Here is a 13186-nt window from a genome sequence, read left to right as displayed (position 1 = left end):
ACAGGAGATTGCAGAAGACAGAGGAGCTGGGAAAGGGTTTGCAAATGGGACCAAAAGACCAGCTTTTCCCTTACAAGTTATCTGACTGCCCCACCCCTTTCCCCAAACCAAAGGCCAAAAGACAACAAGGAGAAGAGGGGAGCTCCTGAGGCTCTAACCTCTGGGTAGCACATAAATGGAGTCCCTGTCGCCACACATGACCACTACGTAAATCTGACTGGACTAGCAAAGAGGACGCTAACACCAACCCCAATCCCACAGCAATAAAGATCAGGCACTCTCTATTCAGACAATCAGCAGGGCCAGCCCCAAGTACACTCAGGTAAAACAACTCTGTATTCTAAAGTATTTTAAGGACAGTGTAAGCATGTGGAACACGGATCCGCAAACTATGACCAATAGGCCAGATCTGCATAATCACTTGTTTTCGTATGGTCCACAAGTTAAGAATGTTTTTCAGGTTTTTTTAAATAATTGAAATAAAAATAACTATTTCATGACATGAAAAGCATATAAAATTCTCATTTCAGGGCTGAGAATTTAGCAGTGGTTTCGCCGTCTGCTGTGCAAGCGCAAGGACCCAAGTTCAATCCCCAGTACCAAAAAAAATCTAATTTCAGTGTTCATAAAATTCACTCATTCATTTGCATTTTATCTATGATTACTTTTGTAGACATGGCCTACAAAGACAAAAATATTTACTATATGACCCTTTACCGGAAAAGTTTGTCAATCCCTGATCTACAGACAAACCTAGGGTAGAAAAAAATATCTTTTACTTATTTAATACTTTATGGGTTTTTCAGATATATTTACAGCTATTACTTTTTTTTTTTTGGTACCGGAGATCGAACTCAGGCCCTTGGCTTGAGCAGCAGGCGGTGAAATCACTGAGCTAAATCCCCGGCCCACAGCTATTACTTCTACCTTTATTCCAAAGTCTGTGAGTTAGATCACAGGGAATTATTTATTATATCCTCTTTAGAGATGAGTACACAGGAGTCTGAAATGGATTTGCCCAAGGTTATGTCACTGCCAAGTGGTGAGGCCAGAACTATACCCCAGTTTTCTGACCTATATCTTGAGGCATTCACTTGACACAACCCTGTTTTCTTGAATGTCTGCCAACTGTGGCCGCTCAAAGTCCTTTAAACATTCACTCCATATTTGATAGCTCACTATGGCGTAAAATCCACCCTTCCAAAAGTAAAACTGAAAACAAACTCCCAGCCCCACTTCCCACAGAGCAGACACACGACTGTGGACTCATCGAATGGCTTCCCACCTCGGCAGAGGTAGCTCTGATGGAAGCTTCTAGATGGTGGCAGAAGTAGCAGCCCCCCTGGCAGATAAGTGGTACTCCTAGAAATTCTGCCTGGGATCTGTTTCTCCAGCCTGCACAATAATTCTGTGATCTACCTGTAGCATATACCTCTGTATATTATTTTCTGTTTAATCTTGGTACTATGAAGTCTGTTCTCCACAACTAAGGCCACAGGCCGGACAACTCAGGTTTAGAAGAAATGCTTATAATTCCAGAGCATTTCCTCAGTATTTCTAGAACACCTTCCCACCAGCACTATCACTGTCTTCTAAAACACAATCCCATTTCCATTACATATTACCAGATGTTACTCTTTAAAAAGGATTCTGTAATTAAGCAAATAAAATATGATACACAAAATTCAACAGCTTACTGCAAGACTTCTCAGAGCCTTACAAGGCAAACATGCGTCATCAATTTCCAAAACAAGGACAACTACGTAACATTTGAAAAATGTATCTGACCACTGAACCATTTCTTAACATACCTCACCAGGAGAGTAATACATTTTGAAAAATATTGATCAATATATTTCCTATTTAGAAAAACATTTGTAATTATAAAATGTTTTTAAGATAAAGCTGCTGAAATGAATACAGTTATGGAATATGTTAGGATAAAAAAAATGTGCATATACACTTGGTGGGTATATATTAGTACAATCTTTTGGAGAATCAATTTGGCAGTCATTAGTAAATGCCTTTATATATATCCTTTTTGATCCAGTAATTCCAATTCTTGGAATTTTTCCTCAAAAACAAACCTACAATGTAGAAAATATTAGATTCCCTTCTCTTTGTTTACACCTTTATGATTGTATCCAAAAGAAAAATGTGTTCTTGCCTAATAAAAACAGAAAAGGGACCTACTTTATCTCTCTACCAAGGAGATAGAAAAAGAACTTCGTTTGACTGAGTGTAAAGCAACAGAGAGGCTTTTATATTCTCACTGGTGTTGTGACAGTACATAAGCATTTTAGATCTTTACCTTCTGTAGAAAAGGGAAGAAGGAAAGTTGAAAACTTTCCCAAAAGCACACCTATAGAGGAAGCAGTGAGAAGATATTGGTGCTACGAAAACTGCACGTAGCAACAGTCTTCTTGATGCTGAGCAAACTGAAGGCAATGGCAAAGCATTCAGATTAACTTGGCAAAGAGCAAGATACTGTCCAAGAGCTGTACGATAAAACTTTATTTTTTTAAAGTTAAATATTTTAAAGAGGTCATTTAATATTACTTAAATACGTTTTAAACATGTGTGTATATTTAACACATATAAAGAGATAAAGGAAAGTTAAGTGTAAGTCTGGAGGACTAAAGTATGCTTCAAAATGCAGCAATTTGTAGGTTCAGATCATGTGACCAAGGCAGTGCTGCCCTCTAGTGGTGGAGTATCACACTTTCACTTTGAGACTGCAAGCAGATCAAACACAGCTTTGAAAGGCTCAATTCACAAAAAGGAAGTTATGAAGAGGCAGCAAAGATTTCTAAAATCTGTAGCTCTTAAATAGTGAACGCCAAATGACCAAATGGGTACTCAGTTGAAAGACCACTCACTGATTTGCTCTCAAGTCCATTTTACACATAGACATTGTCTCAAAAGGTAAGAAATAATTTCTTCTCAGCTTCAAAAATCATGAGAACCAAGAGGCTTGTATCTCTGCCGGGCTCACCACCTACTAGGTATTAACCACAAATTAAGGCTGAATGAACTATCCCTTCATATGTTATCTCCAGCCAAGAGCCAACTGCCTACAGTGGCAGCTGCTGTATTCTTTCAAAGTTCAGGGCCATGAACAAAGGCCCATGCAACCGTGTGAGGGGCAGGTACCTGACTTCCATCTCTTAGGCTCATTCACCAACTATCCACATTAGAAAATAAAGCCGGAGGGCCGGGGATTTAGCTCAGTGGTTTGGCCGCCTGCTGTGCAAGCGCAAGGACCCAAGTTCAATCCCCAGTACCAACAAAAAAACCCACAACATATCATATCTAAGGTTTTGGGCCGGGGATTTAGCTTAGTGGTTCCAGCGCCTGCCTCACAAGCTCACAGTCCCAAGTTCGATCCCCGGTACCAAAAAAAGAAAAAGAAAAGAAAGGCCAAATCCTTATTCTACTGGAGCACGCTGCAGAATGAGCATCTGTGATTGGACAATAATCCCAGGGAACTCTGATTCTCTCAGGGAAAACAGGATGTGGCAGAAGAGGCAAAACCAGACAGCAGAGACCCATCCATGCTAGAGGAGGAACAGCAGTGGGTTAAATTTGCAGCGTATTTTACTCACTGCAAAGTATTCTCAAAACATCTCATTTGCTCCTTGAGTTGTGACCTGTAGGCCTTTACCCCCAAGACTAAAGATTAAGCAGAGATGTTAAATGACTGGTTTGCGTAACCCGGTAAGTTAGTAGCAGACTTGCAGCAGACTCAAGACCCACCCTGGGGTTTACTGTTTCCCCATAGCACCTTCGAGCCCTCGTGGGAGGTGGCTTAACAACCAGTAAACAGCCCTCAAAGTCAGGAGGTTCGCCCCTCCAGGCAGTCACTGCCAGAGAACAGACAGCACCATGCAAAGGTTTCTAAAACCCCAGGAAGAGGGACAGAACTTGAAGCAATGAAGCCTGAAACCATTTAAAATAGGGACAAACAGGCCTACAAAACTTGAAATCAGCCTAAGGTAAACACTGTATTACAATTAGGATACGTTCCCTAGACTGTTGAAGCAGGAGGAAATCAAGAAATCCACTGTAGGACTGCTACCCAAACTGCTGAAACATTTTTGCTTACAGAAGTAAACTTCTCACTTTCCAAACATCTTCTGGACAAACAAGTTTTGGCTAAAGTCTCTGCTCAGTAATTTCGGTCAATAAGCACATCTCTTTCTCTTCCTATGTTTTCACGTCCCCTCTCCTTACTGGGTTTGTGTAAGTGGTACTGTACTCTGAGTCTTTAAGGTGGTACATTTCAAACCTGATGAGCTCATCTGCAATCCAAAACTCACCCTAAGAAAGAAACAGTGGCCCGGGAAAGGTGCAGGGCCCACAGTGAACACATGATTTTTAGATTGCAGCCCACAGCGCCTCGGGTGGCCTGCTGCTACCCCGGAACCTGGCACTGTGACCTCTGCAACTGGGCCCAGAGAGGACCTGCATCCCAAACTCAGGCACCAGAAACTTCTCCACACCAATGCCTTTTTCTAAGTTTGCTTAATCCTATTTCTATTACTTAGAACCAAAAGCCTCTAAATAATAGTTTATGTATTTATTTTCTGCTTCTCCACAATAAATTGTTTCTTCTATGGGGGCAAAAGGGGTTTTTTTTCTTTCTTTTTTTTTTTTTAATCCATTTGTTCACTGTTCTAGGCCAAGTGACTAGAACAATGCCTGGCCCACAAGAGATAACCCAAACATTTGCTGAAAAACGAACACTGTGAACTTTCTTAGTTTTCCCGCACAGGAAGTTTTATTCAGTGGACACATCCTATTTGAAGAGAAGGTTCAGTCCTACAGATGGTTTTTACCATCCTTCCACTCAGCATCTTAAAGACTTTCAAAGCCATCCTTTCCCAAATCCCTTTTCCTCATACTCCTGTATCTGATTCTCATCTGCCCTTCTTTACACATTAGCATCTTTGTACCACATCTGTCACAGACAGTGTGCTGCATTATCACCACTACCGGGGGAAAGCCCCTACTTTCCCCTTTCTTCCCTTCTCTTTTATCCTTCCAAATGTCTGCTCAAAATAAAATCACAGATGGAGCCACCTACTGAATGGCCAGGAAACTTCACTGCTGCGTCACAAGCTCCAGGATGAGTGTGGCCCGTGAGGGGATGCAGAGGACACTGGGGAGGTCAGAAGGCTCCATCGTGGCACCAAGCAGGTTCCCAAGGAGGAGCAAAACATGCATGGCTACCCAGGAGGCCTCGAGCCACCAATACCCTCCGGATCCTCTCACTGAGGAGGGGGGTGGACACCGGCTGCACAGAGATAGCTGGTCACATCTTCAGACCTCCCGGACACTTTCCTAGTCCCTATAACTAAGCCGATTACCTGCTGTGTTGATTAATAAAATAAAGGCTTCCTCTTTCACTATATCACTAAGGGGGACTAATCACTATTATAATACCAATACTATAAAACTTGAGCTTTTGGCTGAAAGGATCAATATATTAGACTTTTAAGTAACTTACAAGGCAGAAATGTTAAGTATAAATTGTTCCTATATAAAGTTCAAGTTCAGATTACATTCAAAGGGAGACATACATGAACCGATAATTTTTAAAGAAGTAGAAAGTTTCCCCAAATATTTGACTTTAAAATTCATTGTTTTAGGTTCAAAATCTTCATTTAAAACAAAATACAACAGGACAGACTTGCGGGAGGTTTAAGTTCTCTACATTGAGTTAGGGAGACTCCGGAGGGTCTTATTTGTAAGTTTGAAAGAAGCATCATCACAAATGGGTAAATAAGTAGTAACTCACTGGCTTTATCCACACAGTTTCCTACAGCTGCTTTTTTCATCTCATCTTCTCATGGCACCTTGTTGTTGAAATGTCTCAGTGCAATTTCATAGGCCTAAATGCTACTGTTCTTCTTCATACTGTGGCCACTCAGTAGTACCTGCAGGCTGAGTACTCTAAAAACAAGTGCTCTGAAAAGACCTTGTGCCACACTTCTAACGTGTCGAGCACACTCGTGCTGATATTGGACAAAGGCAAATACTTTCTACTCTATTCATGGAGAATCCTTCTCACTTCTGGCCCTCCCTTCCGGGAAGCCCTGCCTTTGCTTGTTAAGGACTCTTTCACTGCACTGGGGCGAGAGCGGCAGGCTCCTCTCTACCTCTCCTTAACAGTGCTGAACACAATTTTCAGAGGAGAAAGGGCCCCAGAATGTGTGCTTTTTAAAAGGGCAAGCAGGGCCAGGGATTTAGCTCAGTGGTTCCGCCGCCTGCCTCGCAAACGAAAGAACCCGAGTTCGATCCCCGGTACCAAAAAAATTTAAAAATTATTTTAAAAAGAATAAAAGGGCAAGCAATTGTAGCATCATCCTTATTCCAGTTCACACAACTGAGAAGTGTACGGAGGTCCAGGGCAGAAGAGTAGGAAGCAGGATGCCCGATAATGTAGGCAGCTAAAGAATGGACATGCAAACTCAGAAGCTTCCCTCGGGGCCCTGCCAACAGCATGGGACTGGGCTGCACCACAGAGTGCAACAGCCACAGCGGATGTAAGCAGAATCCTAGGAAGAAGCCTAGAAAGATCCAAAGAAGGAGAATGGTCCACAGACAGATTGCAGTGCAGCAAGAGGAGAGGGAAGATCATTCTGGGCAAGGATGGGAAACAGCCTAACATAAGGCTGACGAGCTTATTACCAAAGGCAAATGTACAAAAGGTCTAAGTAATGTGACCATTAGCTCAAAGAAAAAAGTGGCGAGCAATGTGAGGGAAAATAAAAGGAGAAGGAGACTAAGCAGGGATAGCTGCAATAATAAAACTCCCCAAAGAGCCTTGCAGAAAGGACAGAGTAGAGAAAACAGACCCCTCCCAGAAAATTATGATTTGAACTAACAGTTCTTAATTGTTTATTATATGGGAAGGGTTAGAAAATGGAAAAAGCAAAAAATGAGCACGGACTGGAGATTACTGACTGGAGCAATGAGGTAGATGGGGCTGCAACTGAGATCCAGGCAGAGGAAGTTCAGAGGACAGAATACTGAGCTTAGCTCTGCACGTGCTAAGCTGAGATACCTTTGGGAGATTCGGCGGCAGCTCCCCAGCAAAAGGAAAGTCAGAAGCACAGGGCAAGAGGAGACAGAGTTGTCCCTGCTCAAGCCACAGGAGGGGCTGCCGTGGTGGCCAAGATGAACAGATCAGGGGAATGGGAGGAGGGGAGGAAGCACATGCCACAGCCACCAGCATTTCTCAGAACTATGACACTATTTTCATTTTTATCAGCTTCATCAACAAGTTTCTCAAACATTCTAGTGCTCTTTATTTATATACCATCTGTTTCACAACTATTTGAGGCAGCTTATGGTAAAGACATACAATGATACAGTGAAATAAAAATGAAGTGAACAAATCTAAGCGAGGATATACGGAATTAGATTAGGAGATCAGTACAGCACAGAGTGCAGAAAGAGAGTAGGATACATAATCTGATACATTAACTGATTTGTCCAAGACCACCTAGTCAAAAGGTGAATGGCTCCTTCCATTCTACCAAGGCAAGAAACATACAAATAGTTTATACAGCTAGTTAAGATTCCTGTAACAGGATGAAATGGCACGACGGGAACTAACCTAGGAAGGAGGACAGCTGGTTCCAGGACTAGCTCCCCTACTAATTTCTGTGCCTCATTGTTCAACTAGAAAACAAGGGCTCACAATGAGCCAGGGCCAGTACTGTTTATGCTATGATTCTCCAATCCAGCAGACGGGGATGGACGATTGCTACTTACCTACAGAGCTCTCTTCTGCTGAGAAGACATCACATCCTGCTTGAGAGTGTTCTAGGCAATCACCAGTTTAGCCCGGGCTTTCTGGCCCTAGGGGTTCTCTAAAGTTGCCTCTGGGATTTACACACCACCATGGTGTGATTACACTTCAGAAATGAGGACGGCTAAGGAGGATCTGACTGCAGCTGCTGAGGTAGGTAAGTACAGTATCGTACAAAGCTCCTTTCTGTGGTTGTTTTAAAAATATTCTTGATATGTTAAAATATACCACTGATTACAATAAAACACTTTCAAATCATCTACTAGAGGATCTCTTGGAAAGACACAGCTGCTGCATGCAAATCTTTAGGAATGACACAAACTTCAGTTTTTTTCAAATATGTATTGTGAGCTTCTCCATGAAATTGCTCCACACAAAAGCAGATATGTATAACGAAGCTATCACCCATCACCTAGTTTTAACAACCAAAAATACTTGCCAGTCAGGTTCGCAGCATCTAACTTTAAAGATCAAAGGTCCTGGGGGTGGCGTTCAAAAGAAAACACTTGTGTCCATAAGTGAGTGCATCTGTGCACACAACCATAAAACGTCACTGCCTGGCAAGATCCAGAAACAAGGTGGGGTAAGATCTGTTCTAGATTCTTTTTACTCAGTGTGGTTCCCGTTCCACAACATCAGTATCGCCTGAGCGAGCTTTCCAAAAATACAGAATCTCAGATCTACTCTGGACTACTCTGTCCTCTGCAAAGCTCTTAACTATATGACACAGAAAAACTGGGCAAGAAACTAAAGGGTGAACAGAGTATCCATTTTACTCGACCAATCAATTGTCCATCAGCCAGTATAAGCGATGACCTAGCAATTCCATTTCTCAATACGTACCCACCCTAAAGAAAACTCCTATCTGCTTAAATAATAGTACATTATAAAGATATGTGTTACAACAGTGTTTAGAGTTAGAAAAAATCTACCTGCCCATCGGTAGGTGATTGGGAAATGTACCAGTACAGTACAGAGCAATTAGCAGAGGTTAAAGTAAATGAGCCAGGTGACCAATGTTTTCCTAGATGTGATGTCCAGTGAAAAAACCAAGAACATTTCACTTAGCATGACAATATGTGTTTAAAACGAAAGAAAAAAACCCCAAAAACCTTCATTATGCATTCTCTCTGGTTGTGTAAAAGAAAAGGTCCGGAAAGGTAGATGTAACGGGTCAATTTAAGAAGGGACAAAGGGGACCAGGATGTGAGAAGGACTATGTTTTATCTATTTGCTTACTGAAATGGGAATGCATCATTTGTGGGGCAAATATTTTTAGGTAGCTATATAATTTTGCATTCCAAATGTATTTATGTAGAGAAAATAGGGTCAGGATAAGGCTGCAGAAAGATGGACACAAAGTTTAAAGACCTTTCTTTAGTAAACTGTAGGCACGTGGAAATTAGGTACGCTAGAGCAGATCTCTGATGATGAGCCATTTCTTCTTACACATATGCATGGTGTGGTACTGGGCATATTCTGTCCTATTTTAAAATGCCTTTCAAAGTGGTATGTTGCTGGGCACTGTGGCACACACCTGCAACCCCAGCACCCTGTGAGGCTAAGGCAGGAGGATCATCCATTCAAGTCCAGCCTGGGCAATGTAACAATTTAGCAAAACCCTGTCTCAAATATAAAAAATTTTAAAAGGGCTGAAGGTGTACCTCAGTGCAAAGGCCCTGAGTTCAATCCCAAGTATCACAAAGAAAAGAAGGGGGAAAAAATTTGTTTCTTTCTATTCCTTCCATTTGGGAATTAGCTAACCTGAAAACAAAATATACCACCTGTGTGTTTCTGTGGCCGCATTCTCCCGGTTCCTTGGTTACAGACAATGAGGCGTAATAGTTAAATAAATCACCACACTGTGTATAACAATTCAGCAAAATCCCCAAAAAGTAGGCAGAGCATGGGTTGTGTTTAACTGTTTCACAGTTGAGGAAACCAGCACGGAAAGGGGGTGATGTAATCAAGGACTACTCAGCTAAATGACAAAGCCCTGCTTGTCATCCCAGACCCTCTGTCCTTTCAATTATACCGTATTTCCACACTTAAACATAATACTTACCCACATTTAAAGGCAGCTCTTACACAGCTTCAGATTGGAAATTCTCAGGAGAAATATTCAGACTCAAATAATATACTACATTCTGAGGATCTTAAATCTAATTTATTTGTCTTTTTACTTTGTCAATACCTTGCCATGAACAGCCCAAGAGATATACTGGAAAAGACATACTACTACCCTATCCTCAGCATAAAGTGGTTTTTTTTATACTTTTTTTTTTTTTTTTTTTTTTTTGGTACCGGGGATCGAACTTGGGTCCTTGGGCTTGCGCAGCAGGGGGCGAAACCACTGAACTAAATCCCCAGCTAAAGTGTTTTTTTTTAAAAAAAAAAAAAAAAAAGAATAAGTTCTAGCTATTCTAAGTTTTTGTTTTTGTTTTCTTTCTATGTTGCCAAGGATGGCCTCGAACTTGCTATATACCCCAGGATGGCTTCAAATTCACAATCCTCCTGCCTCAGCCTCCCAAGTGCTGGGGTTACAGGTATGCACCACTATACCTGGCTTTGTGCTGAGTTTTTTCAACTTTATCTATTTTAATTTTTTTTTTTTTTTCTTTTAGGTACCCGGGATCGAACTTGGGTCCTTGCGCTTGCGCAGCAGGCAGCAAAACCACTGAGCTAAATCCCCGGACCTTATCTATTTTATTATTGGAAAAAATTAGCAACCACAAAAGTAGACAGATACTAATGCACCCCTCTCCCAGCTTTAGTAGTCTCACAGCCCTGGAAAATACTAATGACGATGGGATCGCGTTTGGCAAGCTGGGAGGAAAGGGGAAATCTCACTTTCCAGCTGAAACAGTGGGCTGAAAAATTCCATTACGAAAGGAAGGTGACATACAACACCTAGAAGCTTTTCACGTGAAATAGTCTCAATTTGTCTCAGCTTTGTAAAGTTAAACGCAGTGTGTGGGGTTTGTTTTTTTTTAAGTTTAAAGTTAGATACTAAGATGGTACAACTCATATCTTGACAGAGTTCTCTTCACACTGTGGCTACAGAAGAGCAACACCGGTCATAAACGCTTGCCTCTATTTACAACCGCGATCACCCAGTCTTATGGGAAAAGCTCCTCTATCACTGAAAAAGCAAACTGTCTCAAGCACCTCACAACTTTCTAAGACTTTTGTTTTCATATTGTTCCCAAAAGAGGGGTCATAACTTGTGTGTGTGCATGCGAGGATGCTTGCTTTTGAGAAATGTGTGAAAATGAGGTCAGTGAGTTTGAAGCATTAAAGGTTCTATGAAGAACTTCAAACAAGACTATGTTCCTAGGGTAAGTTCTAGGGAGTTTATAATGTGACTCAAAAATAAATTACCTATTTAATTCTTTCTTAGAATCGGACAGAATGAAAAGAAATATATATACATATTTTAATATGATACCAAGTAGATCTCCTTTCAAAGAGAAGGCTTATTTCCCACCACCATTCAAAACATACGTACTGACTCTAGATCTAACTAAATTTAAACTCTGACTCAGTAGAGTAAGACAAGTTCTTCCTTCTCTTGAAGAGGGGAGAGTGGAAGAGACTGTCCCAGTAGAGTACTACTAAAAACACCCCGTGTGCCAGGAACTTAATGTGCCAGGAACCACTCAGTGATGTAGACAATTGTCAGCCCCCACTTCCTTTCCTTGGATGAGAAAGCAAAGGGCTGCAGATGCTTAAAACCTGCTCGGGATCACACTGCTACTTTCCAGCACTTGTCTGTATGACCACAGCCTGTCCTTTCTTCTGTCACACCAAAAATCAACCAGGCCTGAGGCCCCATGTGTTGGCATCAGAGGGTCCTGAAATAAATCTTTCTGACCATCTCTGATTGGAATTAACCTTTTGATCATGGCTTTCTCTAAGGTACCAGGTTCAGAAAGCTCACATTCAGCCAGGTGTGGTGATACACGTCTGTAATCCCAGCACTTGGGAGGCTGAGGCAGGAGGATCATCACGAGTGAGTTCCAGGCTACACAGCGAGTTCAAGGCCAGGCTGAATTACAGAGTGAAATTCTATCTCAAAAACAAACAGCCCCTAGGAAAGCCCAAAAGAGGAAATATATTGAAATAGACAGTGAGGAGGAGCCCAGGGGTGAATTACTGTCTCTTTGAGACATTGAACGCCTTCATAAAAAGCCTAAGTCTGACAAGGAGACACGACTAGCAACTGCAATAGCTGGAAAGACAGACCGAAAGGAAGTTGTGAGCAAGAAAATCAAAATGGATCCATTTTCCAGTTTTACAAATAAAGAGAAGAAAAAACAGAAGAACTTTATGATGATGCGATACAGCCAGAATGTTAGGTCTAAAACCAAGCAATCCTGAGAAAAGCAGCTGGCACTGTGAGATGCACTTCTGAAAAAGAGGAAAAGAATGAAGTAACTTCCAAGCAAGTTTTTCATTCCAAGAAGAATGCTAAATTTGTGCAATTACTCCAACAATGAAATGTAGGATGTTTATTTATAAAAAAACAAACAAAGATCACATTCATTTATATACAAAGTGATAGCCCCACCCACTAATTCTGAGAAGCCTTGAAAAGGGCTTTCCACTACACTATGGCATTTCCAAGGTGGTCATCAAAAACCAGTTATCCCTGATAGTTTTATCCCATCACCAGCTCAGTAATTAATGGGGGCGGCTACACTGGTCTTGTCTGAAAATAACTGCATGAGTGTGTCCACAGGGTGCCTGGAATACGCCCAGCCCAAGACTCGGGTGCAGGGCCTTCACAGAAGAGAGCCCCAAGGAAGGTGGACCAGGACCCCAGGTGAGGGACTGGCAGGTGCAAATCACTTGCTTTCTAGCTTGGTCACCAAAAAGCATCTTTTACATTCTTACCCAAAGTTTTCTGGCTGGTGGTTGTTTAAAACCCTACCTCAGGGAACACATGTGAAGAAGCTACGTAGTGGGGATCAACCACACGTCAGCTATAACCCCTAGGTTATCAAACAACAGACCTGACTCAAGGAGTAGTTGTAACTAATTATGTAATTTTTACTTCTAGTTTAATTCCACCAGAATGTCTCGGTTAAACTAGGCCATTCACGAAGGTTTATGGGTAAAAGGATAAGGTTAAAAGTGTCACACATTGGGTTCAAACTTGAGACTCGTGAGTCAAATACATGCCCCGACCAGTCCTTCCTGTCCTATGAACAGCAATAAAAGTAAACGTGCCCTTCATGAACACGAGTTTCTGGACGTTTGGGCCCTTACTGAAAACAGATCCCTCTCTCTGCTCCGAGAGGGCCGTGGAAAGCCTGACCCTCCCTCCGCCTCAGCCAGGAGGCCATGTAGGGCCTCTCCGGGGCT

At 41.9% G+C, this 13186-nt stretch overlaps 1 protein-coding gene across 5 annotated transcripts in view; it reads right to left on the bottom strand.

The window, feature by feature from the left end:
- Positions 1 to 13186, bottom strand: part of Igf2bp2 (insulin like growth factor 2 mRNA binding protein 2) — a 147594-nt gene that overhangs the window by 94357 nt on the left and 40051 nt on the right. The gene's annotated exons all lie outside the window — the stretch shown is intronic.

Source organism: Heterocephalus glaber, unplaced genomic scaffold (assembly GCF_053883595.1).
Source record: "Heterocephalus glaber isolate CG9 unplaced genomic scaffold, H.glaber_assembly_v1.0 deba00001504, whole genome shotgun sequence".
Lineage (NCBI taxonomy): Eukaryota > Metazoa > Chordata > Mammalia > Rodentia > Bathyergidae > Heterocephalus > Heterocephalus glaber.
Note: the sequence above shows the minus strand (reverse complement) of the source record. Positions and strands in the feature narration are given on the sequence as shown.